This window comes from Hordeum vulgare, chromosome 4H, assembly GCF_904849725.1.
Source record: "Hordeum vulgare subsp. vulgare chromosome 4H, MorexV3_pseudomolecules_assembly, whole genome shotgun sequence".
NCBI lineage: Eukaryota > Viridiplantae > Streptophyta > Magnoliopsida > Poales > Poaceae > Hordeum > Hordeum vulgare.
In genome coordinates this window covers 45,077,477-45,098,073 of record NC_058521.1, presented here as the reverse complement: position 1 = coordinate 45,098,073, position 20,597 = coordinate 45,077,477, and the positions used below count along the sequence as shown (strand labels likewise).

General features: G+C 42.5%; 1 pseudogene; it reads right to left on the bottom strand.

Annotated features, from left to right (window-relative positions):
- Positions 1-17,864: 17,864 nt before the first annotated feature.
- On the bottom strand, positions 17,865-20,025 carry LOC123450245 (annotated as a pseudogene).
- Positions 20,026-20,597: the final 572 nt, after the last annotated feature.

The following is a 20,597-nucleotide window of genomic DNA, read 5'->3' as shown; positions in this document are numbered from 1 at the left end:
TCAAGACTGCTCCAACAACACCACCATCACCACCAAAGGAAGACAACTAAGCATTGGTATGGGCAATCCCCTTGGATTTTGCCAAGCTTGGGGGAGTTGCCCTGGTATCGTATCACCTTTATATCTTTTGCTTTTACCTTTGTTTTAGTTCTTTCCTTTTTAGTTTTTATTTCTTCTCCTAGAGGAATAAGTCTTTAGTGTTTAGTTTGAGTCTTTTGCTTTTGTCTCTCCCCCGATGTATTCGAGCTTACGAGCTATATAATAAAGAGTATCTTAGTCAAGGGCTTTGCTTCGTGCCATGATCAAAAGTATGAAAAGAACGGTAGCATGAAAGATCATGAGACGATCTCATGGAAAGTGATAACTTCACTTATGACATGTATGATGATTGGAACTTGTTGAGAATAAGTCAACATAGACCTCAGTCATTGTTGCAATTAATAAGAAGTAATAAGGAAAGAGAGGTTCACATATAAATATATCATCCTAGACACTTTTTACAATTGTGAGCACTCCCCAAACTATTACATGCTTAGGAGTAGATGTTGGACAAAGAAGACAACATAATGAATTGTGTTTGCTTGGTTCCAAATAATGTTATATGATTAGAGATCCCTTAGCATGTGATGATTGCTTCCACCTCATATTAGCCAAAACTCCCGCACCAAGTAGAGATACTACTTGTGCATCCATAAACCTTCAACCCAGTTTTGCCATGAGAGTCCACCATACCTACCTATGGATTGAATAATATCCTTCAAGTAAGTTGCCATCGGTGCAAGCAATAAAAATTTCTCTCTAATATGTATGATCTATTAGTGTGTGGAAAATAAGCTTTGTACGAACCTGTGATGAGGAAGACATAAAAGCGACAGACTGCATAATAAAGTTCTTTATCACAGGAGGCAATATAAAGTGACGTTCCTCCGCACTAAGAGGACACGCATTCAAACCTCAAAAGCGCATGACAACCTCTGCTTCCCTCTGCGAATGGCCTATCTTGTACTTTTACTTTTTACCCTTGTAAGAGTCATGGTGACCTGCACCAATTCCCTATTTTTGCCTTTGTCTTGGCTACCGTCACATGCTTGGGAAAGATCTATATTCATATATCAACTTGGAGTTGAGTACTCATGCTTTATTATTGTTGACTTTACCCTTGAGGTAAATCGTTGGGAGGCAAAACTATAAGCCCCTATATTCCTCTGTATCCAGCTGAAACTTTGACACCATGAGTACCACTTGAGTTGTAACAATTGTGGAAAACAAAAGAGATGATTGAGTATGTGGGTTTGCCTTACAAGCTCTTATTTGACTCTTTCTGATGTTGTGATAAATTGCAATTGCTTCAATGACTATGGACTATTGTTGGTTACTTCTCGGTAAGGTTTTTGCTTCATGCTTTGCTTTATGAAGGAATTGTTACTTTCTCATAAGAATCTTTATCATGTATTGTTGTTCTATGTGTGATCATGATGCCCTCATGTCTGTATTATGTTTTATCGACACCTTCATCCCTAAACATGTGGACATGTTTATGGAACTTGGTTTTCGCTTGAGGACAAGCGAGGTCTAAGCTTGGGGGAGTTGATACGTCCATTTTGCATCATGCTTTCATGTTGATATTTATTGCTTTATGGGCTGTTATATTACTTGTGGTACAATATTTATGCCTTTTCTCTCTTATTTTGCAAGGTTTATTTGAAGAGGGAGAATTCAGGCAGCTGGAATTCTGGACTGGAAAAGGAGCAAATCTTAGTCCACTATTCTGCACATCTCCAAATTCCCACAAAAGTTACGTTGATTTTTTTTGGGATTATATAAAAAATACTGGGCGAAAGAAGTACCGGAGGGGGGCTGCCAGGGCGCCACAAGCCCTGCCACCGCCACCCCCTGGTGGCGGAGTGGGGGCTTGTGGGCTCCCTGACGGCCCACTAGCTCCCCTCTTTTGCTATATGAAGGGTTTCGTTCCACAAAAAATCAATGGGGATATTTTTCGTGGTTTCGCCGCCGCCACGAGACGGAACTTGAGCAGATCCAATCTAGAGCTCCGGCAGGACGATCCTGCCGGGGAAACTTCCCTCCCGGAGGGGGAAATCGTCGCCATCGTCATCACCAACACTCCTCTCGTCGGAGGGGAGGCATCTTCATCAGCACCATCTCCTCTCCAATCCCTAGTTCATCTCTTGTAATCATTCTCCGTCTCACGACTCCGATTGGTACTTGTAAGGTTGCTAGTAGTGTTGATTACTCTTTGTAGTTGATTCTACTTGGATTACTTGGTGGAAGAGTTTATGTTCAAATCCTTGATGTTATTCATTACACCTCTGATCATGATTATGATTATGCTTTTTGAGTAGTTACTTTTGTTCCTAAGGGCATGTGATAAGTCATGTTGATAATAGTCATGTGAGTTTGATATTCGTTCGGTATTTTGATATGTTGTATGTTGTCTTTTCCTCTAGTGGTGTTATGTGAACGTCGACTACATAAAACTTCACCATATTTGGGCCTAGAGGAAGGCATTGGGGAGTAGTAAGTAGATGATGGGTTGCTGGAGTGACAGAAGCTTAAACCCCAGTCTATGTGTTGCTTCGTAAGGGGCTGATTTGGATCCACTAGTTTAATGTTATGGTTAGACGTTGTCTTAATTCTTCTTTTGTAGTTGCGGATGCTTGCGAGAGAGGTTAATCATAAGTGGGATGCTTGTCCAAGTAAGGGCAGTGATACGTCTCCATCGTATCTACTTTTCCAAACTCTTTTACCCTTGTTTTGGACTCTAATTTGCATGATTTGAATGGAACTAACCTGGACTGACGTTGTTTTCAGTAGAACTGCCTTGGTGTTATTTTTGTGCAGAAATCAAAGTTCTCCAAACGTCCTGAAAATTTACGGGGAGAAGTTTTGGAAAATAAGAAAAATATCTGCGCCAAGTTCCACCTCAGGGGGTGGGCCAGTGGGCCACAAGCCCTGGCTCCACCACCACCTCCCTGGTGGCGGTGGGCAGGCTTGTGGGGCCCACACGGCTCTGCCGCCCCCAATCTCAGGTCTAGAAGATCCCTTTCGTCCCAGAAAAGTTAAAAAGAGAAGTTTTCGTCGCGTTTTCGATACGGAGGCGCCGCCACCACCTGTTCTTCATCTGGAGGGCAGATCTGGAGTCCGTCTTGGGCTCCGGAGAGGGGAAATCGTCGCCATCATCATCATCAACCTTCTTCCCTCTCCAATTCTATGAAGCTCTTCGTCGTTTGTGAGTAATCTATTCGTAGGCTCGCTGGGCGGTGATGAGTAGGATGAGATCTATCATGTAATCGAGTTAGTTTTGATGGGGATTGATCCCTAGTATCCACTATGTTGTGAGATTGATGTTGCTACTACTTTGCCATGCTTAATGCTTTTCACTAGGGCCCGAGTGCCATGATTTCAGCTCTGAAATTATTATGTTGTCACCAATATATGTGTGTTTTAGATCCGATCTTGCAAGTTGTAGTTACCTACTATGTGTTATGATCCGGCAACCCCGGAGTGACAATAACCGGAACCACTCCCGGTGATGACCATAGTTTGAGGAGTTCATGTGTTCACCAAGTGCTAGTGCGTTGGTCCGGTTCTTTATTAAAATGAGAACCTTAATATCCCATAGTTTCCTTTTGGACCCCGCTGCCACGGGAGGGATGGACAATAGATGTCATGCAAGTTCTTTTCCCTAAGCACGTATGACGACACACGGAATGCATGCCTACATCACATTGACAAACGGGAGCTAGCCACATATCTCTCTGTGTTATAGTTGTTGCATGATGAATATCATCCCAACAAATCACCGGCCCATTGCCTACGAGTTTGTCCTACTGATGTTACCTGTCTTGCTCTGCTGCTGCTGCTACTACTGTTGCTACTGCTGTTACTTGTTTTGCTCTGCTGCTGCTACTACTGTTGCTATTACTGTCGCTTGCTACTATTGCTACTTGCTACTGCTATCACTACTGTTGTTCCTTGCCGCTGCTATTGCTCGTTACACTATTGTTACTCGCTACTTTGTTGTTACTACTTTGCTTGTAGATACTAATCTTTCAGGTGTGGGTGAATCTGACAAATTTAGTTGCTAATACTTGAGAGTATTCTCTCACCTCCCGTCGTGCGAATCAAAAATTTGGGTCGAATACTCTACCCTCGAAAACTGTTGCGAACCCACGCGCTGGTGGGCCGTCAACAACATTCTTCTAGTTCCGTTGCCGGGGAGTGCTAGCAGCATTCTTCTGGTGCAGTTGCAGGGGGAGGTTTGTTGTCATCAGCATTCGTCTAGCCATCGCCAAAGATTGCAATCAGGTAGTACCCAAGCGCCGGTCCACCCACATATGAAACTATCAAAGTAACGAACGCAAATCATATGAACATGATGAAACTAGCATGACAGAAATTCCCGTGTGTCCTCGGGAGCATTTTTCCTCCTATAAGACTTTGTTCAGGCTTGTCCCTTGCTGCAAAAGGGATTGGGCCACTTGCTGCACCATTTCTATTACTTGTTACTTGTTACTTTTTTCTTGCTACGTTTCACCTCGCTACCCAATCACTTGTTACCGCTACTTTCAGTGCTTGCAGCTATTACCTTGCTGCACCGTTGCTACTACTTGTTACTTGTTACTTTTTGCTTGCTACGTTTCACCTCGCTACCCAATCACTTGTTACCGCTACTTTTAGTGCTTGCAGTTATAACCTTGCTGAAATCCGTTTATCAGAGCCTTCTGCTCCTCGTTGGGTTCGACACTCTTACTTATCGAAAGGACTACGATTGATCCCCTATACTTGTGGGTCATCAGGGACCAACTTCCCGGTCGGTCACCCATCCTAGAACTACTCCAAGCCAAGCACGCTTAACCTGGGAGTTCTGTTCGAATGGGCTCCCGGAAAAGAAGGAATTCCTTATTGATATGAGTAGTCTATCATCCCTAATAAGCCAGGCTATCACATACACCACCACTCAGAGGAACCGATGTCCTCGTTGGGCCACAGGAGCGTTCCCTCTTGGCACAAACATTTGTGCATCCAGTCCAATACATGTACCATGTCGTGTGCCACAACGGGTCACAAATGTCATGAACAACATGACCGCAAACATCCGTGTAACTGCGAGGGTCGGCTCTGATACCAAACTTGTAACGCCCGGGACACACCCGCCGGTGGTCGTTACTCCTGGCGGGATCTAGACTGGCCAAGCTATCACATACACCACCACTCAGAGGAACCGATGTCCTCGTTGGGCCACAGGAGCGTTCCCTCTTGGCACAAACATCTGTGCATCCAGTCTAGTACATGTACCATGTCGTTTGCCACAACGGGTCACAAATGTCATGAACAACATGACCGCACACATGTCCGCAAACATCCGTGTAACTGCGAGGGTCGGCTCTGATACCAAACTTGTAACGCCCCGGACACACCCGCCGGTGGTCGTTACTCCTGGCGGGATCTATACTGGCCCCACATATCAATACTAGTCTTTTGTGCGCACTTTGTCCTCACTCATGCGCACACGGGACCAACTTCCCAGTCGGTCACCCATCCAAGAACTACTCCAAGCCAAGCACGCTTAACCTGGGAGTTCTGTTCGAATGGGCTCCCAGAAAAGAAGGAATTCCTTATTGATATGAGTTGTCTATCATCCGTAATAAGCGAGGCTATCATAGCTCATGATGCCACTATTGGGGAATGTTGCATGGGAAACAAAAGCTTTCCTACGTGCACCCAAGATCTATCTATGGAGATGTATATCTACAAGAGGTGGAGTGCATCTACATAGCCTTGTAGATCGCTAAGCGGATGCGTTAAGAAACACAGTTGATGTAGTCGAACATTTTCACGATCCAATCACGATCCATCCTGATCTAGCGCCGAACGGATGGCACCTCCGTGTTCAACACACGTACATCTCGACAATATCTCCACCATCTAGATCCAGCGAACATAGGCGAAGTAGTAGATGAGTTCTCTGACAGCACGACGGCGTGGTGATGGTGGTGGTGGTGTGATCTCAGCAGGGCTTCGCCAAGCGTTGCCGCAGACACGACGGGAGAAGAAAACTAAGCTAGAGAGAGAGAGAGTGCGCCGCCAAGGCTTGGTGTGTTGGCTGTCCTCCTCGCGTCTCATCTATATAGGTGGAGGGTGGAAGTGTGGCCGCCCTAGGGTTTACCCTAGGGTTTGGGGCGGCGGCCAAGAGGGCTGCCTTGGCCCCCAAGGAGAGGGGATGGCGGCCACCCTTGGGCTGGCCCTAGACCTTGGCCACATGGGCCTTAGGAAGGGAGGGCGCCCAACACACTAGGGGCCGGTGCACCTCCCTCTCAGCTTATGGAGTCCTCCGGGAAAGGTGGACCCCGGAACTCCTTCCAACACTTTCGATGAAATCCGACAAATCCTGAAACTATTCCGGAACCCGAATACCTACTTCCGATGTATGAATCTTTACCTCCGGAGCTCCTCGTCATGTACATGATATCATCCAAGACTCCAAACAACCTTCCGTCACCAACATATATAACTCAACAATACTATATCGTCATTGAACGTTAAGCGTACGGACTGTGCGGGTTCGAGAACTATGCAAACATGATCGAGGCACCTCTATGGCCAGTAACCAATAGCAGGACCTGGATGCCCATATTGGTTCCTACATACTCCACGAACATATTTATCGATCAAACCATGATGCAAAGGATTCAATCAATCCCGTAAGCAATTCCCTTCATTCAGCGGTATGTTACTTGTCCCAGATTCGATCGTCGGTATCTCCATACCTAGTTCAGTCTCGTTACGGGCAAGTCTCTTTACTCGTTACATAATACAAGATCCCATGACTAACTCCTTAGTCACATTTCTTGCAAGCTTCTTTTGATGTTACATTATCGAGTGGGCCTAGAGATACCTCTTCGTCATACAGATTTACAAATCCTAGTATCGATCCATGCTAACCCAGCAGACACCCTCGGAGATACCTGTAGAGCATCTTTATGATCACCCAGTTACATTGTGATGTTTAATACCGCTACTTCTCAAACAACAGCGCTAGAAATTGACACGTTGATAGAGACTTGCTTGCGTTGGTTTTTCCCTTGAAGAGGAAAGGGTGATGCAGCAAAGGAGCAGTAAGTATTTCCCTCAGTTTGAGAACCAAGGTATCGGTCCAGTAGGAGAGTCTCGTCCAGTCCAGAGTACTTACGCAAACACAAACGAGCTTGCACCCAACGCTTCAAAGGGGTTGTCAATCCCTTCAAGATTGTTTGCAAAGTGAGATCTGAAGGCGGAAAGTGCAACTAAGTAAAAAGTGTAAGGCTGCAAATATGGTGTGGAGTAGACCCGGGGGCCATAGCGTTCACTAGAGGCTTCTCTCAAAATAGCAAATATCACGGTGGGTGAACAAATTATTGTCGAACAATTGATAGAACTGCGAAAAGTCATGACGATATCTAAGGCAATGATCATACATATAGGCATCACGTCCGAGACAAGTAGACCGATACTTTCTGCATCTACTACTATTACTCCACTAATCGATCCCTATCCAGCATGCATCTAGTGTACTGAGTTCATGACGAACAGAGTAACGACTTAAGAAAAATGACATGATGTAGAGGGATAATATGAAACCAATGATGAAAACCCCATCTTTTTACCCTTGATGGCAACAACACGATGCGTGCCTCGCTACCCCTTCTGTCACTGGGTGAGGTCACCGCATGGTATAAACCCAAAACCAAGCACTTCTCCCATTGCAAGAATCATAGATCTAGTTGGCCAAACAAAACCCACAACTCGAAGAGAATTACAAGGATATGAAATCATGCATAAGAGAGATCAGAAGAAACTCAAATAAGATTCATAGATAATCTGATCATAAATCCACAATTCATCGGATCTCGACAAAGACACCGCAAAAGAAGATTACATTGGATAGATCTCCATGAAGATCATGGAGAACTTTGTATTGAAGATCCAAGAGAGAGAAGAAGCCATCTAGTTACTAGCTATGGACCCGTAGGTCTATTGTGAACTACTCACGCATCATCGGAGAGGTCATGGTGTTGATGAAGAAGCCCTCCGTATCCGAATCCCCCCTCCGGCAGGGCACCAGAACGAGCCCCAGATGGGATCTTGCGGAGACAGAAGCTTGCGGCGGCGGAAAAGTACTTTCGATGATCTCCTGATTTTTTTTTGGAATTTTTGGGGATATATAGGCGCAAAACCTAGGGCAAAGGAGGTCCACGGGGCCCACAAGCCTGTGGGCCCTGGCCTCCCCCTGGCCACAGTGTGGGGGCTTGTGGGGCCCCTGGGGACCCCCTGCGTTGGCTCTCAAGTCTCCCGATCTTCTTCTCTTACGGAAAAATCTTTTCGGGGATTCTATTCCGTTTGGACTCCATTTGAAAATCTCCTCTGAAAGGGGTCAAAAACATGGAAAAAACAGGAACTGGCACTTGGCACTGAGTTAATAAGTTAGTCCCAAAAAATATATAAAAGGCATGCAAAACATCCAAAGTTTGACAAGATAATAGCATGAAACCATCAAAAATTATAGATACGTTGGAGACGTATCAAGCATCCCCAAGCTTAACTCCTGCTCGTCCTCGAGTAGGGAAGTGATAAAGAATGAATTTTTGATGTGGAATGCTACCTAGCATAGTTGTCCTTTGCAACTTCATTCACGTGACATGAATGTTCAGATCCGTAAGATTCGAAACAATAGTTTTCTATTGACATCAAAACAATAATACTTCAAGCAAACTAGCGAAGTAATCATGAACTTTCAAAATAACAAGGCCAAGGAAAGTTATCCCTACAAAATCATATAGTCTAGCTATGCTCCTTCATCCTCACACAACTAATGTAAATCATGCACAACCCCAGTATTTGCCAAGTAATTATTTTCGCACTCTTACTTTCTCAAACCTTTTATAACTGTCATGCAATACATGAGCGTGAGCTATGGATATAGCACTATAGATGGAATAGAGTGTGGTGGTGGTTGTGAGACAAAAAGGAGGAGATGGTCACATTGACTCGGCATATCAAAGGGCTATGGAGATGCCCATTAATAGATATCAATGTGAATGAGTAGGGATTTCCATACAAGGGATGTACTAGAGCTATAAGTATGTGAAAGCTCAAAAGGAGAACTAGTGGGTGTGCATCCAACTTGCTTGCTCACGAAGACCTAGGGCAATTTGAGGAAGCCCATCATTGGAATATACAAGCCAAGTTATATAATGAATATTCCCACTAGCATATGGTAGTGACAAAGCAAGAAGCTCTCGATCATGAAGAACATGGTGCTATTATGAAGCACAAGTGTGGAAAAAGATAGTAGCATTGTCCCTTCTCTTTTTTTTATTTGGGCTCTTGGCCTCTTTTTTTGGGCTCTTTGGCCTTTTTTTTACTTCCTCACATGGGACAATGCTCTAATAATGATGATCATCACACTTTTATTTACTCACAGCTCAAAGCTCAAAATGATGATGAGTCTTTAGGAAATGCCTCCGGTGGTGTACCGGGATGTGCAACGATCTAGCTTGGCGTATGACGTTGAAACATCTCGCTAGCTATCTTACGATCATGCCATGGAAATATGAGAGTGACACACAAGTCATGACACGGAACAGTGGGAGTTGCATGGCAATATATCTCGGAATGGCTATGAAAATGCCATAGTAGGTAGGTATGGTGGCTGTTTTGAGGAAGGCATATAGTGGGTTTGTGCACCGGCGAGAATTGTGCGGCACTAGAGAGGCTAGTAATGGTGAAAGGTGAAAGTGCATCTATACCATGGACTCACATTAGTCATGAAGAACTCACATACTTGTTCCAAAAGTTTTTATTAGTAATCGAAACAAAGTGCTAAACGCATACTCCTAGGGGAAGGGTTGGTAGGTGTTAACCATCGCGCGATCCCGACCTCAACACAAAGGATGACAATCAATAGATCAATTATGCTCCGACTTCCTAACATAGCGGTTCACCATACGTGCATGCTACGGGAATCACTAACTTCAACACAAGTACTTCTAGATTCACAACACCCTACTAACATAGCTCTTAATATTACCGAATCCACGTCTCAAAACTAATTGAGAGGAATCAAGGCTTCTCTTTCTACTCAATGCACATGAAGATGGAGGTTTTGTATCCACTTTGGGTACCTATCACCTTTGGGACTACATTCATAGCATAAGCCAACTACCAAATCACGCACCGCCGTGCTCTAAAAGATATAAGTGAAGCTCACAAAGCAAAAGTATCTAGCTCAAAAGATATAAGTGAAGCACTATGATCATTCTAGCAAAATCACGATGAGTGCATGTCTCTCCAAGTAAGGTGTGCAGCAAGGATGATTGTGACACAACAAAAATAAAAGGCTCCTACGATAGAAGACGCTCCAAGAAAAACACATATCATGTGGTCAATAAAAATATAGCTCCAAGTAATGTTATCGATGGATTGAAGACGAAAGAGGGGATGCCTTTCCAGGGCATCCCCAAGCTTAGGCTTTTTGGTGTCCTTGAATTTGGCTTGGGATGCCTTGGACATCCCCAAGCTTGAGCTCTTTCCACTCCTTATCTCATCGTCCATGAGAACATCACCCAAAACTTAAAAACTTCACAACACAAAACTTAAACAGAAACTCGTGATAACATTAGCACAAGAAAACAAACTACCACCTCTTTTGGTACTGTAGCAAACTTGAATTCCATCTATATTGGTGTAGGCCTACTGTATTTTCACTTTTCCATGGCTAGACCCACCAATACTAACCATAGTTTCATCAAAACAAGCAACCAACTTAACAAAAATAGAATCTGTCAAAAACAGTCTAGTCTGTAGCAATCTCTATACTTTGCATACTTCTGGTATCTCAAAAAATCTGAAAAATTACGACTGCCTGAGAAAAAGGTATATCAACCAGCAGCAAAAAGAATCAACTCAAAAGATCTTTCTTAATAAAAATTAAAAATCATCTCGTGAGCGAAAAGTTTGTGTCTTTTTCCAGCAGGATCAAACAACCATTACCAAGACTAGTCATAAAGGTTTTGCTTGGATCAAACACAAAAATAAACACAAAAAACACAATCACAACAGAATTATGATGGTGTGGACGCAACAAAACAGAAATAAAAAGATAAATTCATTGGGTTGCCTCCCAACAAGCGCTATTGTTTAACGCCCTTAGCTAGGCATAAAAGCGATAGAATCACGTATCGTCGTCTTTGGTGCTCAAACCATAAGTGGCCCCCATCATGGATTCATAAGGCAATCTTGTTTTCTTTCTAGGAAAGTGTTACATACCCTTCCTTAAAGGAAATTGAAATCTAATATTCCCTTCCTTCATATCGATGATAGCACCGATAGTCCTTAGGAAAGGTCTACCAAGAATAATAGTGCATGCAGGATTAGAATCAATGTCAAGCACAATGAAATCCACGGGTACATAGTTCCTATTTGCAATAATAAGAACATCATTGATCCTTCCCATGGGTTTCTTGACAGTAGAATCAGCAAGATGCAAATTAAGAGAACACTCTTCAATCTCATTAAAACCCAGAACATCACATAAAGACTTTGGAATCGCGCAAGCACTAGCACCCAAATCACACAAAGCATTGCATTCATAGTTTTTGATTTTTATTTTGATGGTAGGTTCCCACTCATCATGAAGCTTTCTGGGGATAGAGACTTCCAATTCAAGTTTCTCTTCAAGAGATTTTATCATAGCTTCGACGATATGATCGGTAAAGGCCTTGTTTTGGCTATAAGCGTGTGGAGAGTTTAACATGGATTGCATCAAAGAAATGCATTCAATCAAGGAGCAACTATCATAATTGAATTCCTTGAAATCCATAGTAGTAATTTCATTACTACTCAAAGTTTTAATATCATCTACTCCACTTTCAATGCTTTTAGCATCAAGATAGATGGACTCCAAATCATTGGGGCACTTTTCAACCAAAGTGGATTCATATCCAGCCCCATAATCATTAGGTTTGACACAAGAAAACAATGATTCAATGGGAGTCACACCAAGCACTTTAAGATCTTCGTGATTCTTATCACGGGAACACGCCTTTTTAACAATTCATGTCTAGCACGAATTTGGGCGGTTCTTTCTTGGCTCTCAATCATGGAAACATGCATAGCTTTCAAAGTTTCATCCATGTTGATCTTGGGAGGAGCACATCTAACTTTCAAAGCATCAACATCACTAGACAATGTATCAACGCTCTTAGCCAAATCATCAATTTTGAGTAGTTTTTCCTCTATGGACGCATTGGAAATCTTTTGAGAGTTGATGAACTCTTTGATATTACTCTCTAGATCAGAGGGTAATCTATTGTAATTTCCATGAGTATTGTTGTAGGAGTTGCGAAAGTTATTAGAGGAGTTACTAGGAAAAGGCCTAGGAACATAGTTTCCTCTAAAAGCGTTGTTGTTTCCAAAGTTATTCTTACCAACAAAATTAACGTCCAAGCTAGCGTTGCTACTCTCAATCAAAGAAGACAAGGGCATATCATTAGGATCCAAAGGAGCACTTCTACTAGCAACCAAATTCATTAATTCGTCCATCTTAGCACTCAACAAGTTAATTTCTTTTATAGCGTGTACATTCTTACTAGTATGTGACCTATCAATGTGCCACTGAGAGTAGTTCGTCATGATGTTGTCTAGGAGCTTTGTCGCTTCCCCTAACGTGATTTCCATGAACGTTCCACCTGAGGCGGAGTCCAAGATATTTCTAGAAGCGAAATTCAAGCCAACATAAAAGATTTGAATAATCATCCAAAGACTCAAGCCATGAGCGGGACAATTTCTAATCATCAATTTCATTCTCTCCCAAGATTGTGCAACATGTTCGTGATCAAGTTGCTTGAAATTCATGATATCATTACGGAGAGAGATGATCTTAGCCGGCGGAAAATACTTGGATATATAAGCATCTTTGCACTTATCCCAAGAATCGATACTATTTTTGGGCAAAGAAGAAAACCAAGTTTTTGCGCGATCTCGCAACGAGAAAGGAAAAAAGCTTCAATTTAATCACGTCAGTATCCACATCTTTCTTCTTTTGCATATCGCAAAGCTCAATGAAGGTATTGAGATGGGATGCGGCATCTTCACTAGGAAGGCCGGAGAATTGCTCTTTCATAACAAGATTCAGCAAAGCGGCATTGATTTCGTATGACTCCGCACTAGTGGCGGGAGCAATCGGAGTACTAATAAAATCATTATTATTAGTATTCGAGAAGTCACAAAGTTTGGTGTTTTCATTCATGGTGACTTTAGCAAGCAAGCAAGCACACAAGCGAACAAAGAGCAAGCGAGAAAAAGGGCGAACGAAAAGGCAAACGAAAAAGGCAAACGAAAAAGGCAAATTGGTGAAGTGGGGGGAAGGAAAACGAATGGCAACTGGCAAACAAAGTAAATGCAAGGCATGAGTTTGCGACACCTACTTGGATGAGTTCTGGACTTGATCTTCCTCCCCGGCAACGGCGCCAGAAATTCTTCTTGCTACTTCTCAAACAACAGCACCAGAAATTGACACGTTGATGGAGACTTGCTTGCGTTGGTTTTTGTAAGTAGATCTAGTGCCCGTTCGTGATTTTGGTGGTTTGAAGACTTATAGGTTAAGTATCTAATGTGTTCATGAGTGTACATAGGATCTATAAGTCACTGAGGAGTTTGAAATATTTGATGAATATCGACCCCTAAAAATGTATATCTTCGGTTGAAGAAATTGGTCTGAAGCTGAAGAATTGAATCGCGAAGAATGTGCGATGAAATTGATATTCCTCATGAAGATATTGAAATTGAGGAATTTGGTGTGTCCTGAAGAAAATCATTCTGAAGACTTTGAAGCATGAAGATTTACTCTTTCTGTTTTGTTTTCTTCACACTTGAGTAATAGGAACACCGTACTGTTAAAGGGGGTCGAAGTTACACTTTGGAATGAATTTCCTCATGATGCTCAACCCAATCCTAATCCTACCAAAAGCCTCAAGTGAGGAATATGAGTGACATGAGGACTCTCACAGTTGAGGGTTCCGACCGTTTCGATAGCCACGCCACATCATTGGTCTTATCCACACCAACGGTCATATCACTTAAGGGTAATAGTGTCAAATCATGTCGGGATGCTTCCAGGCTATAAATAGCCGCCCCCACAACCATTAACTGGTTGGCTGCTCCGTTAGAAACTGACACTTGTCATAAGAGCAACCCAATTCCTCACAGTCTTCGAGAGTAATTCATCAGTGAGGAAATCACTACTAGGAAAAGGCCTGCTAGTGGCGCACCTGTTTTGGCTACTAATGGCGCACTACAGGTGCGCCACTAGCATCACGCCATTAGAATTTTTTACTAATGGCACACCACAGGTGCGCCATTAGTATCTGGTATACTAATGTTGCACCATGCAGTGCGCCATTAGTATAGCTCATGATGCGTCATTAGTATCTGGTATACTAATGGCGCACCAGGCAGTGCGCCATTAGTATAGCTCATGGTGCGCCATTAGTATCTCGTATACTAATGGCGCATCAGGCAGTGCGCCATTAGTATAGCTCATGGTGCGCCATTTGTATGCCTCCCAGGGGCCATATTTACCCATGTGCTCTAGCTTACTAATGGCGCACTAGTTGACGATGCGCCACTAGTGCTGAGTGGTGCGCCACTAGTATGAATATTAGGTATTATTTTTTTTCCTGATATTTGCACAGGTTACAAAACATACTAGATCATGAAAGGCACGCGTTGCCGCGCCCATCCATTTTAAAAATGGATTGATAGGATATTTGTAAATATATAGAAACAAAACATGTAGACAGATTTGTAAAAATTTTGATCGGTAGTAGCCAAGGAGTGCAGTAGTTGAGCAGTAGGTCCCCAGGAAGAAGGCCTATTCACTATCACATTATGAATAACTATTTGTCAAAGTCAAAGGATCAAAGTAGTGTCCGCCACTCTCTGCAAACAACCATGCCCTGAACGTAAAGCTCCTTTGCAAACTCTGGAGAAGGCGGGCTTGCTCTTCGGTGTCGGAGGCTTGGTGTGTGAAGGAGGCAGTGGCCACCCCTTCCCCTCCAGTCATGCAAGTCTGGAGAAGGCGGCCTTGCTCTTCGGTGTCGGCGGCGGACAACTTCGTCAAGGCCGTCGTGCTTGTCGTTGTTGTGGAGCAGCCAGTGGCCGTTATCCGCGTGAGCAAGAAAAGTTGCCCTTTGACGCAGATCCGCTCTTGGGAGGAATCGAACCAGGGGCAGCTGCACAGAGAGGAGAATAAAATAAATCTTAGGAGCAATGTGATTCAACAAACATTATTAAGAGCTATAAATCTCAATCAAGCAGGAGCCTTTAACTGTAGAAGCAGAGCGATTAAACTCGCACGTACTTTTAAAGAAATATAAAGAAGAGAATGGCTTGAAGATAAAAGTAATTGGGGCATTAATATATGGCACTGTAATCTTTTCTTCATCGGGGCACTGCTTGCTCGAGCCAGATTGCAAAAACAAAGCTACTCAACATGTCAATAGTACACCCAGTTTTTAAAAGTTTTCAGTTTGACAAGTGACAACAACGAGAGCAGACAGCCAAACAAGTTACTACTCTAGTTATTAACAAGCACGTCAACAGCGAGCTAGCTTAAATAATGTGTCAAACAAGAAACGTCAGAAGGACCTGACCACTCCTCTCCTCTCTTGTGTGAAGGAAGAAAATTTCAGTTTTCTTGTCACAAATTTAATGGCACAATCTTTTCTTCATTCTAACTGTAGATCAGATTAAGTAGTATATTTGCAAAACAAAGCACACTGAATGATTGTACACGGCACAGACAGCTGGTGTATTTCATTTCCTGGTCAATTTTATTTGTTGAGTGCAAGTAAATGACACAAAATGACCAAATCAGCAGTCGGCAGTTATCCTGTTGATGCACGCACAGCACAGCGAGAAGCATTTGTGAAATCTAGAAACGTTTGTCAATTATTATCATTTGCACCAAGAAACTAGAGGAGGACTTTCGGCCACAACAAAACAGCATCACAAAGATAGGGGAAGACCATCTTGAGTGGGGCACTAAGCTAGGGATCAACCTTGTCATCGAGATCGAGGTTGACGATGTTGTCGTTGTCGAGCTCGTCAGGCTCGGGGGTGAGGTCACACATGTTCATCATTGTGGGTGGTCCTCCTCGTCCATGAAGTGTGCCTGCAGCAGTACCATGTGATGGATTATGAGCATAATTATCCTAGCATACAAATTTTCTCAAGGCCAAGCTTGACAACAAAAATTCTATCTACCACAGTTTGGACTCAAATAAACTACTACCTACATCACTGTACAACACAACATCAATAAATCATGCTACTCTATTTTCCTCGCACCAAATCCCCAAGTACAAAATCTGAAACACATCACAATGGAAAAAACAGTCTGGACATTGAATAGTAGCAGATCTAGTAACTACTCGAGAGGGTGGAGTTCAGTAAAAGTCACCAACGCTAAATCTGCACTTCACGAGGTACTTTGCAGATCGACGACCAATTCAGTCACACAATTGTGAAAATCTAATATACATCTCTGCATCTATCTTCTGTGTCTCCGACAGCCTGCACCAGATCTAGAAGGAGAGGTACAGGGGCAAGCTCAAACCAAATCCAATTTATTGACCCTAACTAAAACAAAACCGATACAAGGGGAGGGACCCTTGTCCAAATCAGCTATAGAGGTCACCGGGGAAGAGAGAGGAGGGGCTGGTGGTGTGGAATTTGGTGCTAGTGTACAGTTATACAAATAAATGTGATGTGCACATTTTATTGAATATGTGATTTGGGCCAAAGCAAGTGACATATTTTTCGGAGAATGGGATAGGCCAAAGCAAGTGAGTACTTCTTTAGTTTTATTGGTGGTTCAACATTCCCATTTGTGAGCATTAATTATATTAGTCTACTCCATTTTCAGTTAACAATGGTGGATACATGCTATGTTGCCGGTTGTGCATTACTTTTGTAGTAACAACTGTCATGAACATGGGGGTGCTTTAGACGATGTGCATGGCAGCAGACGGGGGAATAGAGGAGTGGAGATGGCTCACCATGGGGGTGCTTTAGACGATGCAGTGCACTCTCGTCATGCCGTGGAAGGAGCAGGGAGACGTCGCCTCATCGAAGAGGGCGGGAGAGCATAGGCGGTGGCTGAGTAATTAACGGTATCATGAGAATCAGAACAGGTTTGAAGAACATAACTCCGAATGTATTTTGAAAGTGCTAAGCCAAACAATCAGTAGCAGCTAACAAGTTGGTACTTTGTGAAATTTCTGACGAACTCGGAATAAAAGTATATGTCCAGAACTACCCATCCTTTGCTTTCTTCGAGGCTACAGTCCAGTTGTACACTTGAACCCCACACTTAAACTACCAGTATATGATGAACAGAACGAATGTCACATGCGTCAAAGATAGATCTATCTTCAATAGCATGCAGGTTCCTAGTAACTATCTTAGTTGATCTTAACTTAGAGGGAGAAAAAATTGAAGGACTCTATATATCATCGGTTCTTTTATAAATGAGCAGGTATATAAGCAAATGAAAACATGCAAAGCAGGGTATAGTTTAACCTGTAAAATGAGCAGGTATATAACCATCCATTCTTTTGCCTTGTCGAATAATGCTGCCATAGGAAAAAAAGATAAGACTATTGACAACAAATGAAAAAATGCACATTTACAGTATTACATGGAAAATAAAGTAAACATCATAAGGGCATGTAAAGAAATTACAGGGCACAAAGGTTCTAGGGTGGGTAACACCATGCTCTATTAATACTGGTGAAATATAGACATCATTCTTTTAATCATTTTACAGGTTACTTAATTAATCATTTATCATGACAAGCCCCAGACACCAAATAAAGGCTCTAGGGTGGGTAACACCATGCTCTATTAAGTGATTCCACACATGGCATTTTGAATTGGATAAGTCTCAGCATGCAGCATGTACCTTTGTCAATGTCGACATCATCAAATACTACAATAGGACTTCTGCCACCAAGTTCCAATGTAACACGCTGTCAAGAAAACAGGCAACACAAAAGGTGAGAATGATCTGCTATCAGGAGAGCGTTTGAAGTATCTTGGTCAATATTCTAAAAATCTGAAGGAGGAAAAAAATAGATGCTTGGTGATAAATTACTATACAAGGATTTTTAAAAACAGAGACATGTGGAACAAACCTTGACCGTAGGAGCTGCAGCAACCATAATCTTTTGACTGGTTGCATAGCTCCCGGTAAATGCAACCTAAAAATTCAAATAAGCCACAGATTGTGAGGAATATACTCCATAGACATTGATGGATCACAAGAAGATAGAGGACGAATATATGTACCTTATCGACGTCAGGGTGTGACGACAAAGGAGCACCAGCTTCATTACCTAGTCCAGTCACAATGTTTAAGACACCTGATGGAAGACCGACCTCTTTACACACATCACCAAGTTCTAAGCAAGTCCTGGTAATAAAAAAATATAGAGATATTTCAATTCCCAATGCTTATAAAATGGAAAGGTGGACAAATGTTAAACTTACACGGAAGCTAATTCAGATGGTTTCAGTACAGCTGTACAACCAGCTGCCAGAGCAGGGGCAACCTTCCATACAGCCATCAGGAGAGGATAGTTCCTGTAGCAAAATGTGTCAAACAAAGAACGTCAGGACCAAATAATTTAATTTTGTAGCATATAACTATGTAGAAAAGAAAATACAACTAAAACCACAAAGTTGAATGTAATCAATAACCAATTACTGGACCAACTGTTCTCATTCAGCAGTAAGCCAGTAAGACTCTAAATAATGAGATCTACGTAATTAGATTAAGTGAGCAAGGCTGACAACAGATTACCAGGGCCAGTAAGGAAAAATAAATATTTGGATGAGGAGAAAACACGGGGTTGAGGGTTGTATCGATCCATAACAAGTTTAGTAACACTAGCCAAAACTTTCGCATGCACACACAAAGACAAATGACATTATCACAGCCAAGTGAGTTTGAAAACTCAATAATACTTACAAATCCGGAGAACATGAGCACAATATGCGGACAAGGAAAGAGAGAAAAAGTGTACTAAAGCAGCAACAAGTAGTATGGATCGGAGGAAGTATCAAATTACTTGGATTGTGATGGCTAAGCCTAATAGTCGTCGATGCCAATTTAAATCTCCTTTACTATATGAATGATTTGCGGTAGCATGCTTCAACCATATATAGAGATACAAGAAGGACAGGAGGGGTATGGGAAATACATACCATGGTGTGATTAGAGCAACTACACCAATAGGTTCCTTCTTAAGATGTCATTTAAAATTCTCCGGGAGAGCAACTGCAGCATTTTCCCTTTTGTCCAAGGCTTCAGCATGACCTACGAAGAACTCAAAGAAGCCGGCAACATCGTCCTGATAAAAAGAACATCGTGCACATCAGTACATCATGTGTACAAAAATACAATGCATGCAGACATTTAAAAGGTGGATCGCATACCATGTCCCATGTCGCTTCATCAAGAGGCTTCCCGCAATCAAGTGCCTCTAGCCTAGCCAGATTAGATTTCCGCTCAATCATCTGAAGTAAAAGGATATCAAATGCATCAAAAACTGACTTACATGTAAAAAAGTACCAGGTTTTACAAATTTAAGATCAAAAGCAGATTTAATTATCTTAGTTAATCTTAACTTAGAGGGAGAAAAATTGAAGGACTCTATATATCATCAGTTCTTTTACAAATGAGCAGGTATATAAGCAAATGAAAACATGCAGAGCAGAGTATAGTTTAACCTGTAAAATGAGCAGGTATATAACCATCCATTCTTTTGCCTTATCAAATAATGCTGCCATAGGAAAAAAAGATAAGATTATTGACAACAAATGAACAAATGCACATTTACAGTATTACATGGAAAATAAAGTAAACATCATAAGGGCATGTAAAGAAATGCGCTTCTAACCCATCGAGCGGCGTAGGCAGCGGCGGCGAGGGCTTCGTGGGGTGGGGAGGGAGAGACGCACGAGATAGAGAGAGGGAGGGTGTGCGGTGGGTTTCTCATTCGTTTTTCTGTTTTTTTTCAAAACTACTAATGGCGCACCACCTACAAATGCGCCATTAGTAACCGTAACCATCAGGGTTACTAATGGCGCATTTGTAGGTGGTGCGCCATTAGTAGTTTTGCAAAAAAAAATTATAGTAGTGGCGCACCACCAACAAATGCGCCAATGGTGCACCAGCTAGTGGTGCGTCATTAGTAGTTTTGCAAAAAAAATATAGTAGTGGCGCATTGGGTGAGTGGTGCGTCATTACTAGTTAAACTAGTAATGGCGCACTCTGCCCCGGTGCGCCATTAGTACTTTTGAAAAAAAAAATTATAGTAGTGGCGCACCGAGTGTGTGGTGCACCATTAGTGTCCATCACACTAATGGCACACCTGCAAATGGTGCGGCACTGTTATATAGTACTGGCACACTACTTGTGTGGTCTGCCATTAGTGTCTATATCATCTATAGCCCTTTTCCTAGTAGTGAATACC